The 15,060-nt window shown below is 42.5% G+C and overlaps 1 pseudogene; it reads right to left on the bottom strand.

The window, feature by feature from the left end:
• Window positions 1-8,566: 8,566 nt before the first annotated feature.
• LOC123050889 (uncharacterized) lies at window positions 8,567-14,844 on the bottom strand (annotated as a pseudogene).
• Window positions 14,845-15,060: the final 216 nt, after the last annotated feature.

Genomic DNA, 15,060 nt, shown 5'->3' with positions numbered 1-15,060 from the left:
TGGTGCGCCATTAGTATTGTGCCCTCGCCCTCGCCTATCCCCGGCCCAAACCTATCCCCTCTCTCTCCCTCGCCCTCGCCCTCGATCCCCTTCCCCTCTCCTCTCCCGACGCCGCTGCCCCGCCGCCTCGACGCCGCCCCGTCGTCCTCGTCTCCGCCCCGACGCCGCTGCCCCTTCCCCTCTCCTCTCCCGACGCCGCTGCCCCGACCTCCTCCTCGCCCCTCGACGTCGCCCTCGATCCCCCTCCCCTCTCCTCTCCCGACGCCGCCGCCCCGTCGTCCTCGTCCTCGCCCTCCTCCTCGTCCGCGCCACCGCCGCGCCGCTCCGACCTCCTCCTTGTCCCCTCCGGCCTCCTCCGCCTCCTCAGGTACTGCCCCACCTCTCCCTCCCCCTCCGGCCTCCTCCTTCCTCTTTGAATGCTTAATGTGGAACACAACTTACACTATATGCTATACGAGTAGTATGTTGCTATGTCAAGAACACTAGAACGAAGAGTATGATGAATAAGACCACCAGGAAGAGGATGAGCATATTCTTCTGGTGATGTTTTGTGATGGACTGACACACTTGTTGAACTAAATTCATATATAGTCTGACGAAACTGAAACTCCAAAATTGTATGTGCTCCAAACTGTTCCACCTAAATATTTTTTCAACAACCGGCAAGAAAGCTGCCTAAACATCGAAAGATGCAAAGTGGCTACCATCGGCCAGAGATAGTCTGAACTTGCTTTACCGATACATCAAACTGGTGCAGCAGGGCTGCAGGAGTCAGTCAGACAAACAAGCACCAGAAAGAAGAACTTGAGCAGAGTATAGGACTACCACCTTCTCACTATAAGTCTATAACACAACATGCATGTAGCAAGTGAACATTACTATGAATCATTTCTCCAATTGTTCAGAAAATCAATACAACCGAAATCTAAAGTCGACTGCACTTTCGAGGAGACAGTACCCAATTAACACCAATGGTGTTCTAAAATAACAGATTTAGTTACATAGCTACAGCTATAATTCAGTTACGTCAAAGTTGAAGTTCTAGAAAGAGCAGAGCAATAGAGATGTTTCTAAAAAATCTATAATCTAGTCAGAAGTACCCAAATAACATCCGTGGAATACTCAGACGGTAACACGTTTAGTTACAATACTACTCCAGTAGTAATCTACACACAAAAAGCAACTATGGAACAAAACAACACAGCCAGGGTAGTCAGGTTAGCTTCAAAAATGTTACGGCACTTATTCTGGCAGTCACAGGAGCTGACGGAGTAGTCCAAACAACAGTGGCAAAAAAATTAGGTATAAAAACAGTAGCAAATAAAAAAAGAGTAGCAAATATAGCTAGGGAAATTTTGTTTAGGTATAAAAACAGTAGCAAATAAAAAAAGCAGTAGCAAATTAAAAAAACAGTAGCAAAAAATTAGGTAAAAACAGTAGCAAATATAGCTAGGGCAATTTTGTTTAGGTATAAAAAACAGTAGCTACAATTTGTAAAAAGCATGAGCAACTGATCTGATTCATCTCATCCTCTCTCGATCTGCAGGATACAAGTGGAACAAGGCAGGGGCGTAGGTGCTTGCTACTCAGGCACGGCGGCAGAGCCAAGCACACCCTCCTCTCCCAAGGTACCAACCCCTCTTCCTCTCCCCCTGTATATACTGCTGTCCAGTACATTTTTTTGCTCAATTTGCTGCTGTCCAGTACATCTTGTTAAAATTGCTGCTGACCAGTACATCTTTGCAATATATGGTGATGTGTACCATTCTTGATAGGATGTATCAATTGTAGTAGATGGTCAAGAAGATGTATCAATTCTTGACATGCCAATGTATTTTCCATGTTGTGATGGAGGCCTTTTTTGCCTTGTCCACCCGAGAGGCCCTTGAGTTTGCCGGAATGTCGATTAACTTCCGTTCCGGCAAATTCGGGTACTCCATATGTCCTATTTTCAGCAAAGGTCATGCTGAAATTTTCCGTGAATTTTAGCATGACTTTGCTAAAAATAGGACATATGGGGCACTTCCGACTAATGCATGGGCCGGGGTATCTTAGTACTTAATTAAGTAGGATCAACTGCCTCTTGTGTTATTCATATAGAAGTGTGATATCTACTCATAGTTATTACTAATGTCAGTTGCTCGTCATCGATAAACCCTAATCTGGTAGGATGACCTACTAAAAAAGCCCATACCACATATTCTATTTGGATGGGCGTGTTTTCACCACACTGTGGATTATCTTATTGGACCCAACAGAGATGATGTAGTTTTGAATTATGAACATAGGAAATGTCGTCATCGGACGACGAAAGTCTCTCGGGGGAGTGCGACTGGTGCCACGACGGTCGAGGTCTGTGCGACAGGCCTCACCTGGACGATGATCGGCGCTTCAGCATTAAGCTCGAGGAGACCTTCGAAGTTGAAACGGTACGCAACGACGACAAGTGTTTTTTTCATAATTAAGCATGACTTCAACTATTCCAACGTGTAATTTCATCTTTTACAATTCGAGTATAGTTTATCCCATGCCATGCAAGACGCTATGTCTTGGAGAGGATGGATTTTGAAGATCATGAAAATTTTGAAACGAAGAAAATTCACCTAAGGACACATCATGATGTGGATTTTGAAGTAAATCTGTATAATGCTGAGAGCGTAACCCATTTTGGTTGCAAAAATTGGGAAGCATTTTGCAAGATGTATGGTTTTGATGAGGGTATGCTTGTCACCATGGATCTTGGTGATCCTGGCATCGACCAAGACAATATGGACATTTGGGTCCTTGTTGATACGCCTCCAGTTCTACCGCTATGTGAGTTTCTCAAACATAGTTAATTATTAACTAATCTATATTGTTTATTTCAAAATAGTTGACAACTTATTTCCATTGACAGCTTATTTTGATTGTTCAAAAAATGTGCGGAAAATGGTAGACAAAACCCACTACACCGATGGCTCCGAGTTAACTTATCAGGAGAAAAATCATCTGGTCGGATTTTGTACTGATCTTGAGAATTACAATATCTACAATCAAACTCCTCAACATTATGGTCAATACGTGCCACTAGTGCACGTGTTGAACTACGGTAACTACCATGGAGATACCCTGGTAAGATTTCTTACTATTACGACATCCGTGCATCTTTTGCATACTTCTAAAACTAGTACATCATTGCTAACTATGAAGTTATTACTATGTTTTTCAACAGAGAATCCCAGAGGATTGTGTGCCTCATTTGATGTATCAGAATGGCAGCCTTCAAGTTTTGAACTTATATCCAGGTCATCCTACAAATCTCAACTGTCCATACCGGATTTCTAGAAGAAGTGGAGACATGCTAATCAGAGAATGGAAAAAATGTATGGACAGTCGTAAGGAGGTTCTTGGAAGCAAAAGGAAGCGCCGCGCAAGAATTGGAGACAGGATGATCTCCATTCTCCATAATGGAGAGTCAGGGTCTATATTGTTTTATGCTATTTTACCTTAAATAGGGTATTTTAGGTCCTGCCTAATACTGATGATCATGTGCTAAGAACAATTAAGTAGGGTTGGTTCGATGACTATCAGGATGATGATCGTATGACTTGTTATTAATAACGAGTAGAAGTTGTATGATGATGATTAGTAGGACTTGTTAGGATTAGTATTAATTTCGACAAACTCGCTACTCGCGGTCTCGAGACTTGTAATGTTCTATCTTTGTTCGGTCTTTTGATTTCGGAGACTAATATGATGAATTGTATTCGGAGACTAAAATGATGAATTGTATTCAGAGACTAATCTTCTATTGTATTCGATGAATCTGTTGTTGATGTGTGCTGTCTATATTTTGTCCAATTATACATTTTGTAACCTGTGCAAAAAACAGAAAATTAAAAAATTAAAAAAACCTAATATTCATACTAATGGCGCATCACATCATAGTGCTCCATTAGTATGCCAGAGGATACTAATGGCGCATCACTAGACAGTGCGCCATTAGTATGCCGAAGTTACTAATGGCGCATCCGTTTGCTGTGCGCCATTAGTATGCCAAAGCACCTGGGTATAGATGGCCCCCTGGGAGGCATACTAATGGCGCACTGTTGTATATACTAATGGCGCATCTGGGGTGCGCCATTAGTATACCAGATACTAATGGCGCACCTGTGGTGCGCCATTAGTAAAATATACTAATGGCGTGCTACTAATGGCGCACCACTAATGCGCCATTAATGGCCAAATTAGGTGCGCCATTAGTAGGCCTTTTCCTAGTAGTGACATATCCTACAAACACCAGAAACTAGTTGCAACTCCTGGACAGAGGACAAGGGCGGTTAATAAGTTGAGCGGGGTCATATTTCAGGGCCCAACGTGTGATAGTAGCTGTTCATGGATCACAAACACAGAACTCAGTTCCTGAGGACGGTTTTAATGAGACAACCCACCACGTACTCCTACATGGCCTCTCACTGCTACCTTTACCAGTGAAACAACAATTTGACACCGAGACTATCGCTAAACAAGTGGAGTTCAAAAGACGCAAGCGCAAACCATCAAACGCCGTGTCCAGCCCATTCGTACAGCCATGAATGGGCTACACGGAGAGGCACTTCAAGGGCAGTTCCAAATGATTGATCTTCATAGCATGTTCTTTGAATTAAAGACTACACTTATGTTCTGATGTTTTTGCATATTATTTGTACGCTTATTTCCGTCCAAATGCTTGACTTTTCATTGGTTCTTCTTTTAAAAAAACCAACTAATGAGCTGCATGTTCCACTTCTATCATTTGCACCATCTGATCCAAACCTATCTGCATCAGAGTATCCTTACATTTGAAACACTACCATAAGTGACTACTTACAAACGCATGCTCCCCATTCTATACGGCGCCATACACTGCGTAAGTACACAGTTCTGGTTTAAGTCGATGATGATTATGGCTGAGGCAGGGTAATTAAGGAAGAAAAATCATAGCATATAGAACACATGAGCAATGATGTAAATATCATGGTTACACTACTATCTCTCACATCACGAGTTGAGTGGGAGATTATTACCTCGCCAGCAAAAAGAACAGAATCAATAATGCAGCTAGCTTGATGAATTACTTCGGTCCGCTCCACAAGAAAAATTTCAGGCTGCAGCACCAACAGTCAATGCACACACAGAACCGTATTGTCAAATGCCAGGCTCTCCTGTAGAAAATAAGAAAGAATAGCATCAGGAACACCATGTACCATTTTTATACTGACATAGACATGTCGACAAGAGTTGGTACATTGCTTGTGTTTTGCATCGAAACTAACGCGATACATGGAGCTAACAAATTTACAACTAATAAGTAACAATACTGAAACAGATGTCGCAGCTAGCTTTACTCTAACAGAGTTCTGCTTACTAACTAGACAGCTAGGACAACAATGAGAACCAGGCAAGCAGCATAAGATCATCGAAGAACAAACAGATGCTAAACTTGCTCATTGGCAAAATAGGTTGTGCACGCGAACATGACAGGGAGGACTAAAATTGGGGCCACACTTCTTCTGTTCCATATTTTTCGACAATTATTATGGCTGAGGCATGATAATGCACTTGTAGCAACGCGTGCAAAGCGGGCAAGAAATTCATATAAAGTAGGCATTCTTCCAAATTGAGCCAATTCTGGTTTTCGGAGATATACTATACATAATTACTGTCCATTTTATACGGCGACATACATTGCCTAAATAATCAGAACTATGTTTGAAGCGCGGGTCATGTACGTCTAGAGCTCCCGATTCACCGTCTCCTCGTCCCACATGAACCCCTGGATGTTCTGCACCCACTCGAAGTAGCTCACCATCACTCCGCCGGAGTTGACCATGATGTCCGCTAGGACCAGCACGCCCTTCTTTGCCAGAATCTGCACCATGAACATGTACATTTCACTACTATCAGTCAATGTGTGAAATGTGTCAACAAATGCAGCTTAGTTTTGTGGCAAAATGTTGGTGTTCTTGCCTCGTCGGCCTCGGGGTCTGTTGGGTGGTTAGCAGCCTCGATGATGTACTTCGCTTTGATGGCATCAGCATTGTCCCTAGGAGAAGAAGAAAAACCGAAGATAAACGGTACAATTAGAATAGACAGGTATTGCAGATTTTCTTAACAAACCAAAGTGTCAGACTCGACTGGCAACTTCCATTAGAGATGTCTAGTCCATTCTGAGAAAGCTTTCCATGTTAATTAATGTGTGGACTGCTGATACATACTACGTACTAAATATGCAAGTTCAGAAGATGGTGCGTTCTGAATACTGAAGATAAATGTGGCACAGGCAGAATAGTCAGATTTTGCGAAAAATAGTCAGGTTTTGCAGATTTACTTAATAAACCAAGGTTCCAGACATGACTGTCAACTTCCGTTTGGGATAATAGTATATATATTGAGTCCATTCTGAGGAAGCTTTGCATGCTACTGACAGTGTTCTGAATAGCTGAGACATTATCTAATCTCTGAATAGTTGTATTCGAATGTTTGGCAAATGCGGTAACAAGCACCGAAACGACAGATTTGAGAGGCTCGGCGCTGCCCTCCACCACCGGCACGTTGGGACGGCCTGCCTTCTCACACTGCCAAGCCAATCAAACAGCGGTTTACCTTTTCAGCAGAGTTGTCAGTTAAAATTCAGCAAAATATAAATTGCAATGTGGGTTGCTATGCTGCCTGGTAGTACTTGCCAAAATCCGAAAATCGAACGGACTTTTTATTAACAAAAATGTTTTCAGATACAGAAAAAAAAAACAGCCATGTTGACAAAAAAGGAGTACTGAATCTGCCTCATAACAATCTCAGTACTTGAGCTTTCCCAATGCTCGATTCATCGACCGACCAACCAACCAACCAACTAACTAACTGATAAAAGCAGCTTCCTATATTTATTCTTGTTGATGTATGAGAACATGCGTTTGATACTCTGAATCCTGGAAGAACAGACGTGCCTGAATGCAGACATATGAGATCAGATGGTTCCATGAAGTTTCTTACCATCAGCTCAAAAGCACCACCATCATCATCAGCCATAGCAGCCGCAGCAGCAGCAGCAGCAGCGATGTGCCTACTGATGCTACCGACATCATCAAGCAAAGAGAGCCTTCGATGCGCCAGACATCTTCTGCCCCATCTTGGCACTGGCAGAATGGCGGAATCACCCGCCGGCGTCGCTCCCTTTCCCTGGAAATTATTCAGGGAACAAAGGCAGAGTAATTGTTATGCATGTATGCTAGTAGGTACTAGTAGAGGACCAAAAAGAAACACACATATAGTCTAGTAACGTAGAAAACAGATGCTTTCAGCACGTATTTGTACTGTCGCTGGAGTGCCAATGAGATCAACAGAGGGGGGTGAAGGGGGGAGCAAGAGACCGTACGAATCATGTCCTCGGGCAGGATGAGTTGCACTCCGGCGGGGCCGGTATCAACTGGGCGACCTCGACCAGCAGCGGCGACTACAGTGTGGTTAAGGTCGACGACTAGATGCAGGCGTTGGGGACGACCTACTCCGGGCGCGGCTGGTCCCCCTCCTCGGCGGCACGGGCGGACTAGACCTCTTCTTTGTGAGGCCGACGTCAGTGAGGGGACGTGGTTGCGCGGGCCCGTGGAGATATCTCCCCCGCGCGTGGAGCTCGTCCGGCGACGCCGCTGAAGATGTCGCCGCCACGACCATCCGCCTCTCCGCTCAAGATGCGGCCGCCGCTGAAGATGGACGCCGATTTGGTCGAGGACTCAGCTGTGAGGAGAGGAGCGGGGAGGATAAGACGCAGGAGAAGCGGCTGAGCCGGCGGCGCAGCGACCCAGGAGAGGAGGAGGCGAGCGGAGAGGGGATCGACAGAACGGGGAACAAGCGTGCGGGCCTAGGTTTTCTTTTCCTTTTCTCCCAGCGCTGCACACTAAATTGAACGGATCTACCCTTTTAGAAATTGATTAGCCCCACCATAATCTTGTAATGGTCCCACAAGTATTTGTAATTTCATGTAATTCTAGTATCGTAACTCCTATTTCTCCACCGTTTGATCGCAGTAGATGAACGGCCCCTAAATTCGCCAATCACTGTAACAGTTGTATAATATACTTTATACATACTACCTTCATTTGTTTTTTCTAATATTTCTAGATGCATAATTTTTTGGATGAGACAATAGTGATGAAATTTGAGGAAAATTTAGTAATTCAAAAACTAGTACAATGTTACAAATCTGCTGGACAAACTCAATAAAATCTTATCGTTTATCACGTCGGTCGGTCCAACACACAAAAAGAAGAATCTCGCATAATATAATATAGGTCAAACAATGTCGAGGAATTGATCAATTATCAACCAATTATCGGTACTATGGAGACCCAATATTGGATCATTAATAACAGGAGCAGGAGATGCATACTAGGCGCTAGCAATCAGGTTAAGAACGAGCTAGGCTAGCGATCCGGTACAGCGATCAGGATTATGAAAGATGCAGATTATCTGTGAAAATAGGAAGACAGAGATGGATTGCAAGGAAAGGAGATTGAGATTAATCTCTAGGTAATGGAACAAAATAAATAAATACTCAGTTGATATATAATCCATTCCATGTACATCACACCAAGCCATGCATTCTCAGTCAAGCATACACATGCATTCTGCTGTACTGAATCAGAATGACAACACACATTGCAAACTCAGCACACACATGAGCAGAAAACAAACCACACCAACAATGAATCATAAGTCTTGAGAACGGACAGACACACAAAACGACTAAGCATGCATGTGCGGCATCAAGCAAGCAAGCAAGCTAGCACCACTTTATTCTTTCTTCAGGAAGGAAACAACACACCCAAAAGGATTTGGCTTGCGCTTGCAGTGTGAAGGGTGGAAAGCAAAGCAGCAAGACGCCGGCCATCGTTGTAGGCTCTGCCGCCATACATCCATCAAACCTACACAACACACGGAATGCCAAAACAGATGAATTGATCACCGAATGCATAAAGGAGTAGATCAAACAATTTGCTTGCTTGCTATACACACATACACATACGCATACACATACAGGAGCAGGATTGGCTAGACTGTTGCTTTCTCGACAAATGTGTGTGTGTATTATATTCACGGTTGTTATTCGGATATTACATAGCACAAATGCACAAGGTGTGTCTACAATTGTTACCAAAAAAATACAACAGATAGATAAAATACAAAGGAAAGACTTGCGGATGCGTACCTGAACAGCTTGTTCAGCTCACCACGGAACTGAGCCTCTAGGCAGGGGCTTCTTGTAATACGCAGAGTGGCGAGGCTTGAAGAGGGAAGGGTCGTGGCCGGTTTCCAGCCCGTCCCACTCTAACTTCTCCCACCAGTCCTTCTCGCAGTCCACGACGGGACGGTTGTCTCGACCGACAGCCGGGAGGCGCCTGAGAGCCCAGCATCCCCTAACCTTGATGGTCTCAAGCTTGGGAGAAAACATCTTGGCCTCGCATATCTGTTGCAGCTTGAAGAGCTGATGCAAGTATATATGCTTCAGGTTTGGGAACTCCAATGCACCTTTACACTGGCTTGTAGCTATTCTTGCCAGAATCTCTGGCTCCACGGGGAACACCTGCTTTAGATCACCACAGAAGGTGATGTGGAGAATCTCCAAGCTTCTCAAGATGTATAACCTGGACCACTGGAGGACAAACGTGAGCCTCGGGCAGGAGAACAGGTGTATGCTCTGCAGTTTCGCAAAGGAACGATTGTCTTGAAAATCCGACACCCTTTGTTTGCTCCAAATGCAATGGGCCGATAGGAGATCAGCCGCCCAAAACTCAACTAGTTCTTCAAATTTGCAAAATCCCCAGACAATATTGAAGAGGGTATGCATCTTGGGGCATCTCACCACATGACAAGATTTCAGATTTCGCCATGTAAGTACATTACCTTCTATGGAGATCATATGTTCAGGGATGACAGTATTAATGGAAGAATTGTTGCGCGCATGCAACGACTTGGCCTTGTTCATCACAAAGATGGTAGCCTTGATTGCTCGTGTGCTCTCCATTCTAGTGAAACTAATTCCATCACCAATCTCCACATGGGAGCCCAACGGCTGAAACTGCGGTGCACTATTATAGCCATCATCAACAGTAATGTTGTCAGCAACGACATCCATGTACGTGATGTAAGCATTGGGTATTAATGACTTTGGTCGAGGAGGACCCATTATCTGCCCGCTACTACACATGGCAGCCTTCTCCTTATTGCTTTGCTCCTCAACTTTGTTGCTACAAGGGACACATAGATTTAAATGGAACCTAGTACTCTTCCAACAGAAATCAACATTACTCTCTAATACCAAAGTCTGCAGAAACCTTGTGTCCATTATAGTAGCATATGCTTGATGAAGTTCTGCTTGAACACGACAGACTAAAGAATCAATGCGTAACACTATATGTTTTGGCATACCATTTTCTGGCCATAGAATAGCAAGGAGCTGCATACATCCCAATAGAATAATTTGTTGGAGACTTGGGGCCTGAACCACCTGATCTTTGAGGTCAAGTGTTTTGACCAAAGTGCCTGATAGATCTAGGTCCTCAAGATTTGGAAGTGATCCACACAATCTGAAGTTCACCAATCTTGCACAACCAGCCAAAGAGATACGAGAGATTTTGGCCTCCTTTTTATGATCCTCTGTGGCACGTGCATCCAAGCTGAAGGATTCAAGTGAGGGTGGCAGTCCTTCGGGGCCAACATGTTCCAATCCAACACAACCGTCGAGAACCAAAATCTTGAGACTGGTTGCCCCTGACATACTTGGCAAAACTTGAATTGTACTGTCCCCAGTCAAGTCAAGGAACTCCAACTTCACCATGTCTATGAATTCATCCATTTTGCCTGTCTGCCAAGGGGATGTGGGCTCACTCACTCGAAGCTTGTGAAGATTCTGCAGTTGTCGCCATCCAAAACTGTAGCACCAAATCCTTCCTTTCTTTATATGTACCTCCCTAGTGTTTGCAGCCATCTGCTCTATGATGTCTGCTGACAAGTCCAACTCCCAATCCGTGTGGCATATGTCTAGTATCCATATGATCCTTGCAACCATCTAATCCAAGGAACCTTAAGTTGCGGCAACAACAGAAAGGAGGAGAAGAAAAGCTGAATGTGCAGCGGCATAACTTGAGCACATGAAGTTTGTCCGATTGATGAAACATGACATTAGGTAACGGTCTTAATGGAGGATCTGACTCGCTTGCAACTGCAGCAAGGAAAAATGATGTTGACTCTGGATGCACAACATAGTTCTCCTTGGATAATATCCACCGTTTCACAGGTGTCTTTAGTTCATCCCCAAAAGTGGGCAGTGCATTAGATGAATAATCCTCTATACATATCCGCTGATGCAGATCAGCTGCAACCTCCCATGCTTCATCACCCTGACCTCCTTGTATAATCCCCTCGCAGACCCAATAGTTAGAAGCATGGGTGGCCCAGTTGTAGTCGATGATGTCACCTCCTTGAGAATTTAGTGACAGCATATACAAGCAACACTCTTCGGCTACTTCAGCAAGCTTATCTGTGTACCCAACAATTTCTCTAGCCTCTTTTTGCAACGAATAATTCCACCCTAAAGGATTCCACTCACGATGAAGAAAAAGATGTGAATCATCCACCTTCTTACTGACTCCTTGGTTGAGCCGAAGCCTTCCTCGAAATGTCCACAATAATTTAGTACCAAACAGGTACCACCGACTCATGATAGGTTGGGGGATGCCAAAATCGCTGAAGTCAACTGTGTTGTCACTCCCATTATGGAATAGCAATAAACAGAAGTGTTGTCCTATGGCTTGATGGATCTCAGCCCCAACATCTGGTATCTCAACTCTGGAGCTTTCATCCACCCCTTTGAAATCATCTTCTTCATCTTGCCTATAAAAGATATCCATTACCCTTTGAGGAAGCTTTAGTTCTTGTGCGATTGTCCTCTGCAGTGCTCGTCGGCTTTTCCACCTCGAACAATCAACATGGATTATCTTGTTGAATTTCTTCAGCAGACACGGCGGAGGGTCTTTGGCTATGGCTCTAAGCACCGCCGAAGCACCCAGCCCTTCCCATCCATCAAAATAGATGGCCTTGTGTGCATTACTCCTTGTGTCCTCTAGATAAGGGATTATTGTTTGCACCGCTTCTTCGACGGTGTCTGGAAAAATATACTGCATTAGTAAGTTGATGGCAATTAGTTGAGGTCGCTGACATTAGCAGTTTTCATCTAGCAACATATATGCGTAAGGTGCACCAACTTTTCATTTATCATTGTCATTAATTATATGGACTATATGCATGGGCACTAATGTAGGCTCACAGTAAGCAAGCAGACCATAGTTTGAGTGTCTGTGTGTTAATTGGACGGACCATCAATGCATGGTAGCGTCGGCCATTGCAGGTCATCACCACTGTGTTATGGTGTGTTTTGGTGGAGGGGTCAGGCCAAAGTCGCGACCAAGACTTTTCCACTCTTGTAATAAATATTAAGCCTAAAGAATTACAGGGTTAATTAATTTCAGCAAGAATTGCATCCTCTATTTGTGTGTGTGCTAACATTAATCCACCGTTGCTTGATCCTTGGAGAACACTGAGAATCTTGAATGTATCACAATTTTATTCAAGAACCAACTAATTAAGATAACCATCTCTGACATATACTCCCTCCATTCCTAAATATTTGTCTTTTTAGAGATTTCAAATGGACTACCACATATATACGGATGTATATAAATAGACATATTTTAGAGTGTAAGATTCACTCATTTTGCTCCGTATGTAGTCATTTGTTGAAATCTTCAGAAAGACAAATATTTAGGAACGGAGGGACTATAACATAGAAGAAAATAATAATACTAGACTACACTGTGAGAATTGCATGCATGCATGCATTTGTACGCAGACAAATTAATACCTGCCGAGGCATGATGACTAGTAGTGTTTGAATGGAAGCCTTGCAGACACAAGAAGATCCACAAATCTAACCCATTGATCAATTGCAGCTGGCACCTGCTAGTTACCACAAGAGAGTCATTGTTAGTCGATGCATACATAATGAAAACATATGATGAGGTTCTGGAAAAAAGAAAAGAAACTGCAAGCAATTTACAAGAGAAATTATATGTAGCACAAGAACCGTCTTAATAGTTTTGGTAGTACCTTAATCAGCTGGCTGGTTGGCACAATCCTGTGTGCTGATCTATCTATTGCTTATGCGAGATGAAGGAGGAACAATGGATGAATTAATGGATGGGGATACTGAAGATTTGATTGTATGCAGAGCAGGTCTGGCCTGTGTTGGTTCTTTCTTTGGCTTTAGTTTTGGACAAAGCTAAGATGGTGCTTTGCTTGAGGCTCGAGTTACTTAAAAGAATAAAGATTGAGTTGTCTGCTTCTTCCTCCTTTCCTTTCGTCTTTTTCTTTGAATAAATAAAAGCAGGGTGGGGCCTAAACCTTGGACTGGATTCCAAGCAAGGTGGGCGCGGGGACTCACAGATCTTCTTTCTCTTCATCTCTTTTTCAAGAGAGTCATTGTTACTATTCATCACTCAGGATGCAGAATAAGTTATTCTTCACCTGAGGTAATCTTACGATCATTTCATAAATATAAATTACATTTGAAATACAAATAGTTACATTCATATTGATTTACTGCATAAAATTTGGCATAACAAAAAAATATAGGTCAAAAATTGTATTTTATGTACATTTTACACTATGTTTTTACATTTTTTATTTTACGTAACATAAAATATTTTTACGACGAGTATAGGTTTTTTTATGTTCTTTTTTTATGTCTAAAATAAGACAAAACTTACAAAACGTAAAATTACGGTGCATAGATATTAAAATAAAGGTGGGTGAAGAATAACTATTCCTCACCTATATATATATATATATATATATATATATATATATATATATATATATATATATATATATATCCAGCATGCAGTTTGCATACATGTGATGCGGTGCAAAGATTCGAAGAATGCAAGCACCGTTGTTAGTACAACAATATAAAAAGGTGTAACTGGAATTATTCACCTGAACCACAATCAATTGGCTGGAATCAGTGAAACTGCACAGCAGATTAAGCTACCGAATTGCAACAAAAACCGGGATAAAATGTTGATATAATGCACCAGTACTATGAATAGTTGTGATGGCAGTAGTTCTTCCCTGTCAGTCGACTGATTGATTGATGAAACAGAACTAAGTTACTTTGGCCAATAATAACATGAACTGGTTGCAAGTATATATCAGACTGCTATAATGGCCAAAACTGATAGAATGCAAGTTGTTGGATTGGAACTGATCGAACTGAACATTCAGACTGTAATAACATCAGACTGACTGAAGAGGTGTGCTTGTGGCGAACACAAATAAAGAAAAAAGAATCGGTGCTCAAAGGGAACAAAAGCATGCTAAAGAAAATTAGTAACTATGGACAGATGCATGCATGGCGAAATTTATACTCTCTCCGGCCCTTTTTACTCCGCGTATTAGATTTGTGTCAAAAGTTTGACCAAATTTATACTTAAAAATATCAACATTTACAATAGCAAATATACATAATATGAAACTACATTTTATAATGAATCGAACAATATTGATTTGGCATTGTGAATGTTTGATACCTTTTTTCTATAAATTTGTCAAAGTAGAGATACTTTGACTTCGGACAAAACTTATGTGCAGACTGAAAAGAACTGGATGGAGTACTTCACCAACTCAGACGTCAAACAGATAGTAGAAGGTGATGCCGAACAGAGAGAATCCGTTTCTCTTCTTCTTAAGTTTGCTGACTTATATAACCTGCATATCAGATATATACATACTGGGTGACTGAACCCAAACTGCCCCAAGTTATGACCAACAATCTGACAGGATTTGATTTGTGTAATCAACCTCTTTTTTTTGACAATTGATTGAAATAATCATCAACTCAACTGGCCAGTTGTGCTGCAAATTTAAACAACTCATGCATCTGGAAAATCAAGTTGGTTTCAGCTAACGATGACAGAATGAGAGGAGAGC

Source organism: Triticum aestivum, chromosome 2D, assembly GCF_018294505.1.
Source record: "Triticum aestivum cultivar Chinese Spring chromosome 2D, IWGSC CS RefSeq v2.1, whole genome shotgun sequence".
NCBI classification, from domain to species: domain Eukaryota; kingdom Viridiplantae; phylum Streptophyta; class Magnoliopsida; order Poales; family Poaceae; genus Triticum; species Triticum aestivum.
Note: the sequence above shows the minus strand (reverse complement) of the source record. Positions and strands in the feature narration are given on the sequence as shown.